General features: G+C 45.1%; 2 non-coding genes across 2 annotated transcripts; both read left to right on the forward strand.

Moving 5' to 3' along the window:
- Window positions 1–9,904: 9,904 nt before the first annotated feature.
- trnar-ucg (transfer RNA arginine (anticodon UCG)) lies at window positions 9,905–9,993 on the forward strand. Its single transcript is given in 2 exon segments — window positions 9,905–9,941; window positions 9,958–9,993. It is a non-coding gene; the product is annotated as a tRNA-Arg (tRNA).
- A 6,955-nt stretch (window positions 9,994–16,948) lies between these two features.
- On the forward strand, window positions 16,949–17,020 carry trnam-cau (transfer RNA methionine (anticodon CAU)). Its single transcript has one exon. It is a non-coding gene; the product is annotated as a tRNA-Met (tRNA).
- The last annotated feature ends 2,903 nt before the right edge of the window (window positions 17,021–19,923 follow it).

The following is a 19,923-nucleotide window of genomic DNA, read 5'->3' on the forward strand; positions in this document are numbered from 1 at the left end:
GATGGGCCAAGTGGCCTCTTTCTGTGCCTTCACCTTTCTTTGATTCTATGATACTATAATTACCCAGCTGTTGTAATGGAAATTGAACTTGTTTCTCTGGACCATTAGTGGAGACTTCAGGATTACTCGTCCTGTAATGTCACCACAAAACCACCATACCGCTGTACGAGATTTTTTACTGGTTTGTTCTGTGGATTTCAATCTACACAAATGGAATTGATAATCTATTTCACACTGATAATGTTTGAGATGTTTTTGGCTGGTAAATAATGTGTATCTCAGTCGACTGTATTTTTAAATTCCGCAGTCTGGGTGAGTTCAGGCATCTAATTTACAACACAGTTTGCACTTTCTGTCAGCATTACTTAATCTAATACTGTTTTATTTTTGGACTGGCAATGTTTAGATCAATCTACACTCATGGAATTGATACTGTATTTCAGTTTGATATTGTATGAGTTTTTAGAATGGTATATAATATTTAGATCAATCTACACTAATGGAATTGATTCTGTATCTTTCCATTTCACAGTGTGGGTGAGTTCTGAACTGGTATCTAATTTGTGTCTCGGGTTACAATATCTTTCAGCACCTTAGAACTTTCACTGTAATGAATGTTGGACTTGTATGTAACTTGTATCTCAGGGGACACGATGGGGATGTTTGAACATCCTTTATCATGAATGGATGTGAGCTTTGAGTATGGTATTTAATTTAAATCTCAGGGTACAGCATTACATGAGATTCTGTGCCATTCAATCAATAATGTGTGCCAATTCTATCTGATATTTAATTGATAGCTAAGTCTGCATTATATTTAGATTGACACATTGTATTTCAATCTGTTAATGACGGTGACTTTGACCTGGGATTGAGGTATCTGACTGTCAATGGGACTGAATTGGGGTGAAATGGAAACAACTTATTTCTCTCCTGCTTTGTTTGATTGTTGGATTGAAAATGTGTCTCTGGAACTTGGAATCAATGTGAGCCTGACTACTTCTGCAGTCTGAGACTAGGGAACTGATTAACTGTCGATACCTCTGTACTCTTAGTGATAATGTACCTACTGTGTGTGAGAGGAGCTGGCTGCACTGTTCCTTGTGCCTCGAGTGCAGCAACCATCACATTCATCACAATATCTTCAAGTATTTGCCTGCATGAAGAAAAAATATGTCTTAACTCAAGAACAGGGGAGGTGCAAAGTATCAAAGAGGTGAATTTAATTTCGCATTTAATAATCATTAAAAACACCCACAAATGAAAACCAGTGTCAGTATCTGTCTCCACTGAAGTACTGAAGCTCCCAGCTCCTGCATCACAAGTATTCTGGGCAGATCCATCGAGACAAAACACTGCACTTGGATCGTCCCAACTTCTCTATGCTCGACACATATTTCCAGCCACCCTGCTTCATATGCACAAATAAAGAAAAATAAAGCCCCATATGTATATCCCTCAATTCCTTTCTTCCCATACAGTTGTTCCACCTCCCCTTAAATGCATCAATACTATTCGCCTCGACCTCTCCCTGTGGTTGAAAATTCCAGATTCTAACCACTCACTACATAAATACCTTTTTCATGAATTCCTCATTGGTTTTATGAATGTCGATTTTATATTTTTGGCTCTTGTTTCAGACACCACCACAAGTGGAAACATGTCTCCGTGTATTCTATAAAAGCCCTTCACTATTTCCTCACTTTTTTCATTTGTTAGTGTGATGTCGGCATCACTGGCTATGCCAGCATTTATTGCCCATTCCAAATTGCCCTTGTCAAAGTGGTGGTGAGCTGCCTTCTTAAGCCGCTGCAGTCCTTGAGCTGCAGGAATTCCAGCAGTGCTGTTTGGAAAGGAGTTCCAGGATTTTTACCCAGCGACAGTGAAGGAATGGTGATATAGTTCCAGGTCAGGATGGTGTGTGGCTTGGAGGGGAACTTGCAGGTGGTAGTTTTCCCATGCATCTGCTGCCCTTGTCGGTGGTCGAGGTTCTGGGTTTGGAAGGTACTGTCGAAGAAGCCTTGGTGTGATGCTGCAGTGCATCTTTTAGCTGGTACGCACTGCTGCCACTGTGCATCAGTGGTGAATGGAGTGAATATTGAAGGTGGTGGATGTGGGCAATCAAACAGGCTACTTGAGTGTTGTTGGAGCTGCACTCATCCAGGCAAGTGGGCAGTATTCCATCACACTCCTGACTTGTGTCTTGTGAATGGTGGACGGATGTGGGGAAACAGGAGGTAAGTTACTCGCCGCAGAATTCCTAGCCTCTGACCTGCTCTTGCAGTCACAGCATTTATATGGCTGGTCCAGTTCAGTTTCTGGTCAATGGTAAGCAATGGTCAATGTTAATGGTGGGGGATTCAGTGATGGTAATGCCATTGAACATCAAGGGGAGATGATTAGATTCTCTCTTGTTTGAGATGGTCATTGCCTGGCACTTATCTGATGCCAATGTTACTTGCCACTTATCAACCCAAGCCTGGATGTTGTGCAGGTCTTGCTGCATCTGGACATGGGCTGCTTCAGTATCTGAGGAGTCATGCATGGTGCTGAACATTGCGCAATCATCAGAAAACATCCACACTTCTGGCCTTGTGATGGAGGGAAGGTCGTTGATGAAGCTGCTGCAGATGGTTGAGCCGAGAACACCACTCTGAGGAATTCCAGCTGTAATGTCCGGAGACTGAGATGATTGACCTGAACAACAACAGCCATCTTCCTTCGTGCTAGGTATGACTGCAAACAGCAGAGCATTTTGCCCCGATTTCTATTTACACTGGTTTTGCTAGGGCTGCCTTGTTGCCATACATGTCAAAGGCTGCCTTGATGTCAAGGGCAGTCACTCCCACCTCACAATGCAATGTTTCTTTAACTCTAAAATAAAAGCAAAAGTCTGCAGATGCTGGAAATCTGAAATAAACAAAAATGCTGGAAATACTCAGCAGTTCAGGCAGCATTTGTGGAGGGAGAAACACAATTAACATTTCAGGTCTGTGTCCTTTCATTTTACAATATGCTTTATGTCCTGGCAGATAACAGTGCATTCAGTTTGTAGTAATGGAATTAATACTGTATCCTCCAGTCTGACCACTTGTGATATTTGTGGAGTTGTGTGTAACATGTAGCTCAGTCTGCAGTCTGGTTACATTATTGAGATTAATTCTGTACTTCACAATCAGGTACTGTTTGTCCGTTCTATCTGACATTGAATTTGTAGTTCAGGCTGCTGTCCTGCGCACTCCAGCTCCAGCTCCGGGAAGTCAGGAACAGTGATGTCTTTGAGGAGGGACCGAGGGGAAAGACACCAACAGCAGAGGACAACCCAAGCCTTGCTGCCTACAAGACCCGCCCCCCACCCGCCGATGTCACCCCAGTGGAACAAAACCCTCATGAATAACCATGAGGGGTTTCTGGGCTCAACGAATGTGAAACAGCTTGCGTACACTATGGGTATGCAGGAACATACTCAAGGACTGGGACTTGCAAGGACACCTGGTGTGGTAAGCAACACCCAACTTTATAGTGGATATAAAGATTGCTTCGATTAACATGCATTGTGTTAAATCCACCACGTGATGTGTTTCAACCTTGGATGACTTCGCAAAGGTCAAAGCCGGCGTACTGTTTTGTCAGGAGTGTGGAATCCTGCACCGCAGCACTTACAGGCAATGGTCACGATGGTGATCCCATGGGACATCGATCTGGTCCAGGGGAAATGATTCCTGTTCCTCCGGCCTGGGGATTCTGCTGCGGGGAGGCAATTTAACCATCTCTGAAGTTAAGATGCTGGTGGGCGGTCGCCTTCTCGTAGCAGATGCAATGTACAACAATGCTCCGCTCCATTTAAGCAACGTAAATGCCTCGGTCGAATACAGTGAGCGGCTGACCATCCTCCAGCAACTCACACTGCTGCTGGTGACATCCAGGCCGATCATTCTTGGAGGTGACTTCAACTGCATCATTGATGCAGCTGGACAATCTGGCAGTGACGACAGAAAACTGGACGCTACGCCCAGATTCTTAAAAAATGCCAAACTGCACAATGTCTTCAGCAAACCTGCAGACAGAGAGCAGCGTAGATACACCTGGTCAAGATCGGACGGGTCTGCCCGTTCCAGGATTGACTTCCTGTATGTGTCCCCTGCTTTCACGGTCAGATCCACCGACGTCAAGCCGGTGTTCTTCTCCAGCCACTGCCTCTTACTGGCTGACTGTCACTTACAGGATGACCAGCGGGTTGGCAGGGGGACATGGAAGCTCAATGCTACACTACTAACCTCAGAGAACATTGAGCAACTCAAAAGAGATTGAAAAAGTTGGAGAACAGTGAGACCCTCCTTGAGTATCCGGTGCACTGGTGGGAAGTGATCAAGGAGAATATCAAGAGGTTCTTTATCTCCAAAGGTGTTCAGAGGGCGAGAGAGAGACAAAGGGAAATGTCCCAACTCCCGAAAAGTATGCAAAATCTGCTACGGCTGCAGTCGATGGGGGTCGAGGTCAAGGAGGATCTCCAAGAGGTGTAGAGCCAGCAGGCCTCGCTCTTTGCCACGGAGGCCTCCAAGATCATCTTCCGGTCCAGAGTCCGCTCCATTGAGCAGGATGAGACGTGCTCGCGTTTCTTCTTCCAAAAGGTACACAGAGAGAGCTCTGTGATCAGCAGCCTGAAGGAAGAGGATGGCTCAGTCACAACTTCACACTCCGACATACTAAGGATTAGCAAATCCTTGAATGCTGGGCTGTAAGACGTGAAGTCTATGGACAGCACGTCCTCCCAGTCCTTCCTGTCATCTATCACAGAGGTCTGAGATGACAGCATGCAGGAGAATCTGGACAAACCGCTAACTCTGGACAAGCTGACAAAGGCCATCAAGTCTTTTGAGACGAAGAAAACTCCCGGAAGCGACGGCTTACCAGTTGAGTTGTATTCGGCCCTGTGGTACTGGGTCAGCCCAGACCTGCTGGAAGTGTACGAGAGTATGCTCCTGGCCGGCAGCATGTCAGAATCCATGAGGAAAGGCATCATCACCCTCATCTACAAGCAGAAGGGGGAGAGGGCAGAAATGAGAAATTGGCGGCCCATCTCACTGCTTAATGTAGACTACAAGGTTCTGTCCAAAGTCATCGCCAGTCGAGTCAAGTCTGCTCTGGAGTTGGTGATTCACCCTGACCAGACCTGTACTGTACCCAGCAGGAAGATCTCTGATAGTGTCGTGCTGCTTAGGGATACGATCGCCTATGTACGGGTCAGGAGGGTGGACACCTGCCTCATCAGCCTGGACCAGGAGAAGGCATTTGACAGGATATCGCACACATACATGATGGGTATGCTCTCCAAAATGGGGTTTGAGGAGGGAATCTGCAATTGGATCAAACTGCTCTCCACAAACATCAGTAGTACAGTCAAAAAAATTGGGTGGGAATCAGAAAGTTTCCAGTCAACTCTGGAGTCAGACAGGGCTGTCCTCTTTCCCCTGCCTTGTGTGTTTGCTGTATCGAACCCTTTGCTGAGTCTATATGGAAGGATGCGGGCATAAGAGGGGTGACAATCCCAGGCAGCGGAGTCACTCAGGTCAAAGCCTCCCTGTACATGGATGATGTTGCAGTAGTCTGATCGGATCCGCTGTCCATTCACAGACTGATGAGCATCTGCGACCAGTTCGAACTGGATTCGGGAGCCACTGTTAACCATGGCAAGAGCGAGGCCATGTTCCTTGGAAACTGGGCTGACCGATCCTTTGTCCCCTTCACCGTCAGGTCAGACTACCTGAAGGTGCTGGGGATATGGTTTGTAAGGGCCGTGACGCGCACCAAAACCTGGGAGGAGCGAGTAGCCAGGGTACAACATAAACTGAGCAAGTGGGAGCAGCGATCTCTCTCTATTATGGGTAAGAACCTGGTCATCAGGTGCAAGGTGCTCACGTTGTTGCTGTAAGTGGCACAGGTCTGGCCCATACCCCACTCCTGCGCTGTGGCGATCACCCGAGCCAATTCCCGCTTTATCTGAAGACGCAAAATGGACAGGGTCCAGAGGGACACGATGTTCAAACCTCTGGATAAAGGCGAAAAAATGTACTCAACATCGCCCTCAACCTGATGGCCGCCTTAGTATGTGGCTGCATCAAGCTGTGCGGAGAGCCCCAGTATGCAAACAGCAACTGTCACTATGTGCTGAGGTTCTATCTGACCCCGGTGTTGCGAAGAATGGATCTGGTCACATTGCCACGGAACGCTCCATCCAGTTGGACTGCGCGTTCGTGGAAATGTTTGTGTGGAAAAACACCTTTGACCACCAATCCATCAGGCAGTGGTCTGCACGGAATGTCCTCAAGTATATTTTTGGAAAAGAAAAGTCTGGAAGAGGAAAGACCGGCGGGAAAGCTCGGTCCAAGGCCAAGTCTCGCTCCTCCTGGGCTGGACTGCAGTTCCCGGTGGGCCGTGTTCACAGGCTCCTGAGAAAGGGCAACTATGCTGAGCATGTGGGTGTCGGAGCCCCGGTCTATCTGGCTGCTGTGCTCGAGTATCTGACCGCTGAAATCCTCGAGTTGGCCAGTAACGCGGCCCAGGACAACAGGAAGACCTGCAACATCCTCAGACACCTACAGCTGGCTGTCCAGAATGACGAGGAGCTCACCAAGCTGCTGGGAAGGGTGACCATCACTCAGGGCTGGGTGCTGCCTAATATCTAGGCCATGCTGCTGCCCAAGAAAACCAGAGCTCCGGGCACCAAAACCAAGGCAATCTGCCAGGATTTTATCAAATACCCAAAGGTTCTTTTCAGAGCCACCCACAGTATCATTCTTGTAAATCTCCTCTGTACTTTCTACACAGCAATTATGTCCTTTCTGTCATGTGATGACCAGAACTGTACGCAATACTCCAGCTGTGGCCAAACCACCGTTTTAAACAGTTCTCGCATTACATCCCTGCTTTTGTCGACCAAGAAAGGAAAGCATTCCATATGCCTTCTTCACCACTCTATCTACCTATCCTGTCACTTTCAGGGACCTGTGGACATGCGCTCCAAAGTCTCTCACTTCTTCTACCCATCTCAGTATCTTCCCGTTTATTGTGTATTCCCTTGCTTTGTTTGCCCTCCCCAAATGCATTACCTCACACTTCTCCAGATTGAATTCCATTTGCCACTTTTCCGCCCACTTAATTAATCCATTCATATCATTCTGAAGTCCACAGCCATCCTCCTCACTATCAATTACACGGCCAATTTTTGTGTCATCAGCAAATTTCCCAATCATAGCTCCCACATTTAATTCCAAATCATTAACTTTTTTTTGAAGAGATATAGCACTGAAAGAGGCCCTTCTGCCCACCGAGTCTGTGCCTACCACAAACCATCCATGTTATCCTAATCCTACACTAATTCCATATTCCTACCACATCCCCACCTGCCCCTATATTTCCCTACCACCTACCGATACTAGGGACAATTTATAATGGCCAATTAACCTATCAACCAGCAAGTCTTTGGCATGTGGGAGGAAACTGGAGCACCCGGAGGAAACATACGCAGAGACAGGTAGAACTTGCATACTCCACACAGGCAGTTCCCAGAATTGAACCAGGGTCGCTGGAGCTGTGAGGCTGCGGTGCTAACCGCTGCGCCACTGTGCTGCCCGTGTGGTAATATACACCACAAACAGCAAGGGACCCAACACTGAGCCCTGTGGAACGCCACGAAAAACCGCTTTCCATTTGCAAAAACATCCGTTGACTACTATCCTTTGTTTGCTGTCACTGAGTCAATTTTGGATCCAACCTGCCACATTCCCCTGTATCCCATGGGCTTTCATTTTATTGACCAGACTGCCATGTGGGACCTTATCAAATGCCTTACTAAAATCCATGTAAACCACATCCACCGCACTATCCTCATCAATGTTCCTTGTTACTTCCTCAAAAAACCCAATAAAGTTAGTGAGACATGACCTTGCCTTAAAAAATCCATGCTGACTATCCCTGATTAATCCGTGCCTTTCTAAGTGGTAGTTTATCCTGTCCCTCAGAATTGATTCGAATAATTTACCCACCACTGAGGTCAGACTTACCACATCCTTTTAAAATAATAGTACAACGTTCGCAGAGCTCCAATCCTCCGGCACCTCCCCCATATCCAGTGAGGATTTGAAGATGATCCTCAGCGCATCCACTATTTACTCCCTGGCTTCCTTTAACAACCTCAGATGCAAACCATCCGGCCCTGGTGATTTATTCATTTTGAAGGATGTCAGACTCTCTAGTACTTCCACTCGCATTATGCTTATCGTATCTAATATTTCACACTCCTCTTCTTTTACTACAATGTCTGCATCATCCCTCTCCTTTGTGAAGGCAGAGACAAAAAACTCATTAAGAACCCCGCCCACATCTTCTGGATCCACACAGAAGTTGCCTTGTACATCTCTGATAGGCCATACCCTTTCCTTAGTTATCCTCTTGCTCTTAATGGACTGATAAAACATCCTTGGGTTTCCTTCAAGTAGTTGTATCCAGTCCACATCCACCAAATCACCTCTCAGTTTTGTAAAATTTGCCTTCCCCCAATTTAGAACTTTTACTTTTCGAGCTGCCCTGCCATTACTTAGCTTTACAAACTCATTATTGCTCGTGTAATAAGTGTAATAAGTAGAATAATTTACCAGTTACTCACCGATCAGCTTCTTCCCCTATACCATGGAGGCTGAAAAGGCAGAAAAGACCAAAGAGCACCTCCTTCCCCCAGTCAGTGAAGTCCCTCACACATCAACTCACAGCTTTACACTCTGTCCAAACAGCACTTTCTAATTAGTAATTATTCATAAATTACACTAACTAAAACATTAGTAACCTGACCAATTACAAGGTAGCTATTTGAAGGTTTTTAAACAAAGAGCTTTTTTACCTATCCCAAAGGCTCTTTTCAGATCCACCCACAGTATCTGAAAGGGCTGATTACTGTCTGAAGTCTGCTGTACCCACACCTCTGTCTATCCCTCTTCATCTAGAACAACCAGCATCATCTTCCATTCCTTTCACCATCATGTGTTTAACTCGCTTCTCCTTATAGACAGTCAGATATCAATGTAATAATGAAATGATCTGTGTCAGTGCTGGCCATTTCCCTGTCCTGATTTCAGACCCTACTCTGGACACTTGTTTCCCATTCCAGGACCTTCTTGTATTAATATTCAGCACCACCTGTCAGTCAGAAACTTGTCTCAATGAACCGATCCTTTTACTGAACTTCCAACTGCTGCTGTCTATTTCTCGAGGGAAAGAGCTGCTCACTGTATAAGGATGTGAGGGGAATGTAACCCGGCTGCTGGTGAGACGGTCCCGTCTTCTCAATCAAAATTTTACTACAGTGATTCCCAGATTTCCAGCTGGTCTGTTGAGGATTTTGTTTTCACAGAAATATCTTGTTAAATACAAATCTGATTCCAACATGTCAGTAACAGGACAGAATGGGAACCTTTTAAAAGGATGAAGCAACTATTTCAGTGGCTTCTCACTGTCCCCCTGAAGCCTGTGTGAAGGGGAATTACCAATAGTCTGTAATTTATTACTTCCACACCGAGTTTGAGTTATTTGTCGCGTGAAAGATTGCTGAACGGAGTCTTTTACTGTCAGTTACGGATGAGAAGTTGACAAAAATTGGCAAAATAAAGCTGTTCATAAAATAGCACCAGCAATTTGAGTCGGTAAAAGCAAAATTGTGTTTTAAAGGTTTATTTAAACCGTTACGGGAAAATAGATTTTTATGTACTTTTCCAGTCGATCACTTCTTTTCCACAGTGAAATTGGCGGCTTTCACAAATTCAAATATTCTGCCAGGTTGACAGGTTCAACCAATGATTTTTTGTATTTTGTGCTTCGAGATTCTCTGATTGAATCATTCATGTAAGTTAATGGCTGTGTGGCCTAATGGATAAGGCGTCTGACTTCGATATATTCGATGATGTTATCAGAAGATTGCAGGTTCGATTCCTGCCACGTTCATTTTGACCCAAAGGGATTATGCAGGGATTTGGGGATTGAGTCGGGGACTGAACAGATTGGAAACCCGACATGGACTCAATGGGGCGAATGGCCTCCTCATGTGCTGTCACTGACTTTATGAGAAGAGGGTGACCAATCAGAAGTGGGCTGGGGTTCCAGCGGGTTCAAACTGCAGGAATTCCAGGTCCCTGAATGACTGAGCTGAAACTGCTCAGTTTCACTGCAGGAAACACCGTCTCGGGGGAAATAACATCACAAATAATTCCATTTGACTAATTATTCAATTATAAAACAATGTGAAGGTGTGATGTTACTTTTCACTGTGAGGGGAGAATCCGCCATCTGGGTAAATCAGCAACTTTATAACATCGTCTGTACGTTTCGAAAAGAAACGATGAAAACTCTCCCCATAACCCTGGTGTGGTGGAAAGGCTCAATTCAGAGATTGGAATATAACGAGAGCAGAACATAAATCATTAACTGATATTTCCGGCATAAAACACACCCCAGCTCCCGTTCCCATGTCACTGCTGTCCCTATGAGGCGGTGGGTGACTCTGAAAAGAGACTTTGTTTTGTGTTTCTGCAGGAAAACCACAAAGATCCTCACAGGCAGTGAAACTCATCTTCCCAGAATCTCCATACCAGATTGAAACAGAAAACACAAAGACAGTGAGAAAGTTCCAGAGAGTTACTGAGCATTAAAACCAATTAAATAAACCAATTCTAGAGAGATGTTGGTGCAGTTTTTTCAGAGCGATTGTGGGTGGCTCTGAAAAGAGCCGTTGTGTTTCGAGTGTTTTCACTACATGGTGGAGTTTTACTTGGAGTTGATGTACTTGGTCACTCACTTTGTCCCTTCTCACATTCCGAGCGCTTTGTTGGGTGGAAATATTTATTCAGGCAGTTTCAACAGCTCAGAGCCGACATTGAGTCAGAAACCAGAAATGGGAGTACGGGACACAGACAAGGAATTTATGCTGGACCTTTATAAATCTCACTGGTTATAGGCCTCAGTTAGAGCGTTGTGTCTAATTCCATGCTCCACACTTTCGCAGGAATGTCAAGGCCTCAGAGAGGGTGCAGAGGAGATTTACTGGAATGGTATCAGAAATGCAGGAATTCAGCTAATGTGGAAAGAATAGGGGTCTGGGGTGTGTGAAGCTGGGGTCCTTCTTCTTAGAGCAGAATGGCAGTTAATAGTTGTGTTCAACATTGTGAAGAGTTTTTATAAGAATAAAGAAGTTTGACTGCAATTAGACAGAGCCTTGGTGAGATCACATATTATGGGAGGCACAGTGGCGCAGTGGTTAGCACCGCAGCCTCACAGCTCCAGCAACCCGGGTTCAATTCTGGGTACTGCCTAGGTGGAGTTTGCAAGTTCTCCCTGTGTCTGTGTGGGTTTTCTCCAGGTGCTCCGGTTTCTTCCTACAAGCCAAAAGACTTGTTGGTAGGTAAATTGGCCATGATAAATTGTCCCTGGTTTAGGTAGGTGGGAGGGAAATATAGGGTCGGTGGGGATGTGGTAGGAATATGGGATTAGTGTAGGATTAGTATAAATGGGTGGTTGTTGGTCGGCACAGACTCGGTGGGCCGAAGGGCCTTTTTCAGTGCTGTATCTCTCTGTGACTCTAGAGATGTGGATGCTCGTTGGGTATATCCAAGAGAGAGATCGATAGGTTTTTGGATACTAAGGGGAATCAAGGGATCTGTGCTAGTGTGGTAAGATGGAGTTGATGTAGGAAATCAGCTGTGATCTTATTGAATGGCAGAGCTATTTCGATGGGCCGAATGGCCCACTCCTATTTTTTATGTAAAGTTCCATTCCTCTCAGGGAATATTTTATTTTCAAAAAGAGAAATACTGCACACACTGGAAATCTGAATAATAACAGAAGATTCTGGAAACACTCAGCAGTTCCAGCAGTATCTGTGGAGAGAGGAAGGTAGGAGCAATGTTTCAGGTCTATAGAAGGGTCACAGAACTGGACCACTAACCCGAGCTTCTCTTTTCCACAGTTGTTTCCGGACTGGCTGAGTGTTTTCAGTATTTTAGGCTTTTTCTTTCTGTATTTCATCCTTTTCTCACTTGACTATTTGTTGTGAAACTTTCAGCGTTGTGCTCAATTCTTTGTGTCGTTGTGTTGCCTTTATTTGAAGTAATGTAAATAGTTTCCTGAAATGAATTTGCCAAATGGTTGGGCAAATTGTTCCAACCAGTTTTTGAGCAAGTTTTCCACATGCACAGTGAAGGATTCCTTCACATTTGCGAAGACCATACAGGACTTGCATATCGATAGCAATGCCGTGTCCATGTGTCATTTGACATTGCTAGCCCATTCACTAATGTACCCCTTCAGGAAGCCATAGATATTTGCACTGCAGTGCTATATCATGGTGATCTATACCCGTCACCATTGTGTGAATCTGTATTAATTGAACTTATGAACTCGGCAACTTGCACAGTTGAGTTTAGTTTTATTGACACCATGCATTGCTGGTGTTGCCATGGGATCCCCTCTAGGCCCAGCTCTCACAAACATCTTTGTTGGATTCCATGACAAAACTGTTTTGAAGGGAATGACACCTAACCTCCGACCGCTTGCATATTTCCAATATGTAGATGATACGTTTGCTAAATTTGAATCCGCAGCTGCATGAAATAATTTCCTTGCACGTCTTCATGGGCTCCATCCTACACTCAAATTCACCTTTGGAATGGAGCAGTCAAATGAGTTCCCTTTCCTTGATGTACTAGTTGAGAAATCTGCTAAGGGGTTTTCTACCACGGTCTACCGCAAACCTACCTTCACTGGTCAATACACGCGTTGGGATTATTACAGTTCCACGCGCTATAAAATTGGTCTTATCGACAACGTCATAAATAGGGCTGAGCCATTTGCTCACCATGCAAGCTTGATGCTGAAATAGGGCGAATCAAAGACATCCTGCATTACAATGGCTACACTGATCAGATCATTTCTCACTGTATATCACACAAACTTATAAATGGGCTGAAGGACGTCATTTTGAGCCCTGAAAAGTGCCCAGTCTCCCTCAAATTACCCTGGAAGGGTAATATATCCCCAGTATTTGAGTAACAGGTGAAGCGAGCTGTTTCCTGCTGTTACTATGCAGGAGCAACAAGTGTGGTGTTCGCCACTAACAGGATGCTGCTGTCAAGCAAAAGAGACATCCTGCCTATCACACAAATAAGTAACGTGATATATGAATTTCAATACCAGTGTGATGCTAGGTTTCCAGACCGTACATCCCAAAACTGGCGGATTGTATCAAATAACATGTCCCTTCCGCTGTTCGCAATGGGCCCAACCCAACCAACCCATGCTTGCAAAACTCAAAACACAGTATCCAACATGAGATGTGATTCCACAATAGGACAACATTTGCTAAATAATTCTCAGTGTGCTAAGAATTACACTGACAACCGATTTAAGACTGTCAGTAGGGCTCGCAGTGTGGTGCACTGGTGTGTACTGTAAGCTACATATATTAATACACAGGGCCCTGTTCTTTGCAGACAGAAAGAACATGCACACATGTTGTGCCAGTTTCAGCTAAACAAAATAAGTGACAGCCATTCACTGGCTCATTCCACAGGGCAATGCCGTGACCAATCAGAGTCAAGCTGCCTGGTTTAAATTTCAGACAAAGCTGGGCAGTTATCTGTCAGTTACCATAAACTGATGCATTCTGAATGGCAATGCCTCGACCAATCAGAGTTCACTTGCCAACCAATCAGCACTCTCTTCTCATACAGAAGAAAGTTGTTGTTTTCCCTTAAATTGGTATTCTTGTGGATTGCCCTGCTGAGTGCAAGACGAAAACAACTGGCTACCAAAGTTTGGACAACATGTCACTATTTTCACGAAATGATTACTTTTATTTTCAATATAAAAATATAAAGCAATGTGAGTGTAACATTTACAGACAAATTCTATTACCTCACATTGCCTGATTCTTTCACACTGACAGACTATGTGAACTACTGTCCCGATTTTGCAGTTCTCACTTCCAGTTAGCAAATGTCAGCAATCTGTGATACAGTGCAGTTTACAGACCAGACCGTCAATCACAACATGCAATAATTGTTCAGCTTATGTTGGACTGGTGGGATTTAGAAATACTAGGAATTGAGATGAGCTGTTATTGTATTTAATTATTTGTTTCATGGGATGTGGACGTCGCCAGCCAGGCCAGCATTTATTGTCCATCCCTAATTGCCCATGAGAAGGTGGTGATGAGCTTCCTTCTTGAACCACTGCAGTCCATGTGGGGTAGGTACACCCACAGTGCTATTAGGAAGGGAGTTCCAGGATTTTTACCCAGCGACAGTGAAGGAAGGAATGGCGATATAGTTCCAAGTCAGGATGATGTGTAGCTTGGAGGAGAACTTTCAGGTGGTGGTATTCCCATGCATCTGCTGCCCTTGTCCTTCTAGGCAGTAGAGGATGCAGGTTTGGAAGGTGCTGCCTGACTAGCCTTGGTGCATTGTTGCAGTGCATCTTGTAGATGGTACACACTGCTGCCACTGTACGTCAGTGGTGAAGGGAGTGAATGTTGTGGACGGGGTGCCAATCAAGCGTGTTGCTTTGTCCTGGATGGTGTCGAGCTTCTTGAATGTTGTTGGAGCTGCACCCATCCGGGCAAGTGGATAGTATTCCATCACACTCCAGACTTGTGCCTTGTAAATGGTGGACAGGCTTGGGGAGTCAGGAGGTGAGTTACTCACCGCATGATTCCTACCCTCTGACCAGCTCATGTAGTCACACTATTTATAAGGCTACTCCAGTTCAGTTTCTGGTCAATGGGAACCCCCAGGAAGTTGATAGTGGGGGATTCAGCGATCGTAATGCCGTTGAATGTCAATGGGAGATCGTTCGATTCTCTCTTGTTCGAGATGGTCATTGCCTGGCACTTGTGTGGCGCGAATGTTACTTGCCACTTATCAGCCCAAGCCTGGATATTGTCCAGGTCTTGCTGCATTTCTACATGGACTGCTTCACTATCTGAGGAGTCGCGAATGGTGCTAAATTTTGCAATCATCAGTGAACATCCCCACTTCTGACCTTATGATTGAAGGAAGGTCACTGATGAAGTAGTGAAGAAGGTTGGGCCGAGGATACTACCCTGAGGAACTCCAGCAGGAATGTCCTGGAGCTGAGATGATTGACCTCCAACAATCACAACCATTTTCCTTTGTGCTAGGTACGATTCCAACCAGTGCAGAGTTTTCCTCTTGATTCCCATTGACTCCAGTTTTGCTCGGGCTCCTTGATGCCATACTCAGTCAAATGCTACCTTGATGTCAAGGGCAGACACTCTCACCTCACCTCTTGAGTTCAGCTCTTTTGTCCTTGTTTGAACCAAGGCTGTAATGAGGTCAGGAGCTGAATGGCCCTGGCGGAACCCAACCGAGCGTCACTGAACAGGTTATTGCAAAGCAAGTGCCCCGTCGATGACATCTTCCATCACGATACTGATGATTGAGAGTAGACTGATTTGGCAGCAATTGGCTGGGTTGGAATTGTCCTGCTATTTGTGTACAGGACATACCTGGGCAATTTTCCACATTGCCGGGTAGATGCCAGTATTGTACCTGTACTGGAACAGCTTCGCTAGTGGCGCGGCACGTTCTGGAGCACAGGTCTTCAGTACTATTGCTGGAATATTGTCAGGGCACGTAGCCTTTGCTGTATCCAGTGCCTTCAGTCGTTTCTTGATATCACATTGAGTGAATCGAATTGGCTGAAGACTGGCATCTGTGATGCTGGGGACTTCAGAAGGAGGCCGAGATGGATCATCAACCCAGCACTTCTGGCTGCAGATTGTTTCAAATTCTTCATCCTTATCTTTTGCATTGATGTGCTGGGCTCCCCCATCATTGAGGTTGGGGATATTTGTGGAGCCACCTCCTCCTGTTGGTTGTTTAATTGTCCACCACCATTCATCATTGGATGTGGCAGGGTGTAGATCTGATCCATTGGTTGTGGGATCACTTAGCCCTGTCTATTACATGCTGCTTCTGCTGTTTGGCATGAAAGTAGTCCTGGGCTGTAGCTTCATCAGGCTGATGCCTCATTTCAAGGTATGCCTGGTGCTGCTCCTGGCATGCCCTCCTGCACTCTTCATTGAATTAGGGTTGATCCCCCAGCTTGTTGGTAATGTTAGAGTGGGGGAATATGCCGGGCCATGAGGTTATAGAATGTGGTTGACTACAATTCTGCTGCTGCTAATGGTCCACAGCACCTCATGGATGCCCAGTTATACATTGCTGGTTCTGTTCAAAATCTATCCCATTTAGCACAGTGGTAGTGGCACACAACACGATAGAGGGTATCCTCAATGTGAAGACGGGACTTCATCTCCACAAGGACTGTGCAGTGGTCACTCTTACCAATACTGTCATGGACTGATGCATCTGCGGCAGGCAGATTGGTGAGGATGAGTTCAAGTATGTTTTTCCCTCTTGTTCGTTCCCTCACCACCTACCGCAGACCCAATCGAGCAGCTATGTCCGTTAGGACTCGGCCAGCATGGGCAGTAGTGGTGCTACCGAGCCACTCATGGTGATAGACATTGAAATCCCCCAGCCAGACTACATTCTGGACCCTTGCACCCTCAGTGCTCCCTCCAAGTGGTGTTCATCAGTCTTTCGCTGTCTCTTGCTGGTTTGCTCAGTACCGTTCTCTGTCTGTTCCTTTCTGAGTCCTGGTAATATCTTCCTGGTTTTCTGTGCGTCTTTCTCTGTCTGCCTCATTGTCGGTGCTGTTACTCCGTGTCCTTGTGTCATTGCGCAGTGAGGGTGAGTCCGTCAGCATGTGTGTTGCTGAGTCCGGGATTCTTGAGAAATCCGACTACAATCCTATTTTTATCAAAACATTGGGGAAATGAACATATTTCACTAACGGGCAGCCAAAGTTTAAAACAGCGGTGAGCAGAGTGGCGCAGTGGAAGCGTGCTGGGCCCATAACCCAGAGGTCAATGGATCGAAACCATTTTCTGCTATTTATGCTTCGTAATAATGCAAACTGTTCACTTTCAAAACATCAAGTATTTCCCCAAAATAACAAGATGCTTCCAAAGGCACTCTATTGCAGTCAGCTTCTTCCTTCCAGTGAACACATCAATCAGTAACAAATCACATTTGCTCACACGAACACAAGCTGCAAACACGTACCAGCCGAGTCTCTCCCACTTTGTCAACCCCTTCCTGCAGAGCCTCCTCTCCACCACCAGATGGTGATGTTGGCCACAATAAAACCAGGACAAATGGTCACAGTGAGGAGACGGTCAGTCACAGAAAATAAAACAATAACAGGGAAAACCTTTACACAACAACAGGGGACATCTTTACACAACAGAAAACATATTTACACACCAGGAAATACCTTTAGACAACAGGGAGAACACAATCATACAAATGCCTTGTTTCTCCATCTCAGTCTCGTTGTCTCTCTCTCTGTCCCTCAGTTTTGCTTCCTCACTGTCTATTGGTTTTCTGTGTGTTTTTCTCTCTGTCCCGTTGTCGATGGTGTTACTCAGCGTCCTTGTAACATTGTGTAGCCAGGCTGAGCCTCCCAACACCTGTATTGCTGTAATAAAAACAGAAAATGCTGGAAATGCTCAGTAGGTCTGGCAGCATCTGTGGAGAAAGAAACAGTTAACAGTTCAGATCTGTTTCCTTAGCTCACATTAACTTTGTTCTCTCTCCACAGATGCCGCCAGACCTGCTGACTATTTCAAGCATTTTCTGTTTATGTTTCAGATTTCCAGCATCCGCAGTATTTTGCTTTTGTACGTGTGTTGCTATGTCTGGGACTGTTTGAGTGCAATGCTATTGCTTTATAAACAGCGTTGAAACAAACATTTATCTCGCTAACACACAGCACTAATACACAGCTGGATATAAACAGCAGCCTGCAGCAGAGGGCGCAGTGGAAGTTTATTAACACAAATAATTCACCAACACTATATTTACTGCTATCCCCAATCACACCACGCTTCGTCTTAACACGTTTTACTCTTTATTTGCATCCACATCTTCCTTCCAGTAAACACTTCAATTTGGAACACAGCTTCCAAATCACCTTTATTCACAAACCCGAACACACACCAGCCCAGACTTTCCCCTTCCTGTCAACCCATTCCTGCATCACTGCCTGTCCACCAACAGTTGTTGCTAGAATCATACAATCATAGAATGGCGACAGCACAGAAGGAGGCCATTCAGCCTGTCGAACCCGTGCTGGCTCTCTGTTAGAGCACTAAAATAAAAGCAAAATACTGCGGATGCTGGAAATCTGAAACAAAAACAAGAAATGCTGGATTCACTCAGCAGGTCTGGCAGCATCTGTGGAAGGGTCACTGACCCGAAACGTTAACTCTGCTTCTCTTTCCACAGATGCTGCCAGACCTGCTGAGTGAATCCAGCATTTCTTGTTTTTGTCTCTGTTAGAGCAACTCACCTCATTTCACTCCCCAGTCAGTTCAATTTTGGAGGTGGGAAAACTTCTCGAAAGAATAATTCGGGACAAAATTAATAGTCCCATGGACAAATGTGGGTTAATTCAAGAAAGCCAGCATGGATTTCTTAAGGGAAAATCATGTTTAACTGTCCTGCTGGAGATTTTGATGAGGTAACAGAGAGGGTTGATGAGGGCAATGCTGTTGATGTGGTCTACATGGACTTTCAAAAGGTCTGGCAGCATCTGAAAGGTCACTGACCTGAAACGTTAACTTTGCTTCTCTCTGTACAGATGCTGCCTGACCTGCTGAGTATTTCCAGCATTTCTTGTTTTCATTATGGCACAGAGTTCCCTTTTCAAACTTACAGAATTAACCACAATAGTGTACTCTGAGATTCAAGTTAAATATCAGCCCAATATTTACACACATTATGAGTTTATAAGTTTCAGTATTAATTCCCATAGTGCATCCTGACATATACATTAGATATAACATAACATAAGAACAGAAGAAATAGGAGCAGGAGTAGGCCATTCGGCCCCTCAAGCCTGCCCTGCCATTCAGTAAGATCATGGCTGATCTGCCCCAGACCTCAACTCCTCTTTCATGCCAGCTCTTCATAGACCTCAACTCTCCAATATTTCAAAAATCTATTTACATCCTCTTTAAATACTTTCAGTGATTTAGCCTCCAATACTGACTGGGGTAGAGAATTCCAGACATTCACTACCCTCTGAGAGAAGAAATTCCTTTGCATCTCAGTTTAAATGAGTGTCCCCTTAATCTGTAACTATGTCGCCTAGTTTGAGATTCCCGCACTAGTGGAAACATCTTCTCAACATCGACCCTGTTAATAAAAACAAGAAATGCTGGAAATACTCAGCAGGTCTGGCAGCATCTGTGAAGAGAGAAGCAGAGTTAATGTTTCAGGTCAGAGACCCTTCTTCACCCTGTTAAGCACCCTCAGAATCTTGCACGTTTCAAAAAGATCACCCCTCATTCTTCTAAACACGAATGAATAACCTGTTTAGCCGTTCTTCATAAGTCAACCCCTTCATCCCAGGAATCAGCTGAGTGAATCGCTTTTGAACTCCTCCAATGCCAGTACATCCTTTCTTAAGTCTAAATCTCAGGTGCGTCATCAGATTGAGAGATTCTGAAAGATAGCATAACCTGAGATACAAACTGAGATTTCAGTTTAAAACTCCCCTGGATTGTGAAACTAAAAGATACAATAGCAATTCAATTTGTATAGACTGTGCTTTGGATCATATTCCAGCCCTCATACAGTATCAGACTGGAAGATACTGTAGCAATTCCATTAGTGCAGACTCAGCTCTACATTACAGAGCAGGGAACATATTTAAACAACCGGGAACACTTTTACACAAGACGGATCATATTTACACAACTGAGAAGATATTTACCCAACAGGGAACCAT

This window comes from Heterodontus francisci, unplaced genomic scaffold (assembly GCF_036365525.1).
Source record: "Heterodontus francisci isolate sHetFra1 unplaced genomic scaffold, sHetFra1.hap1 HAP1_SCAFFOLD_58, whole genome shotgun sequence".
NCBI lineage: Eukaryota > Metazoa > Chordata > Chondrichthyes > Heterodontiformes > Heterodontidae > Heterodontus > Heterodontus francisci.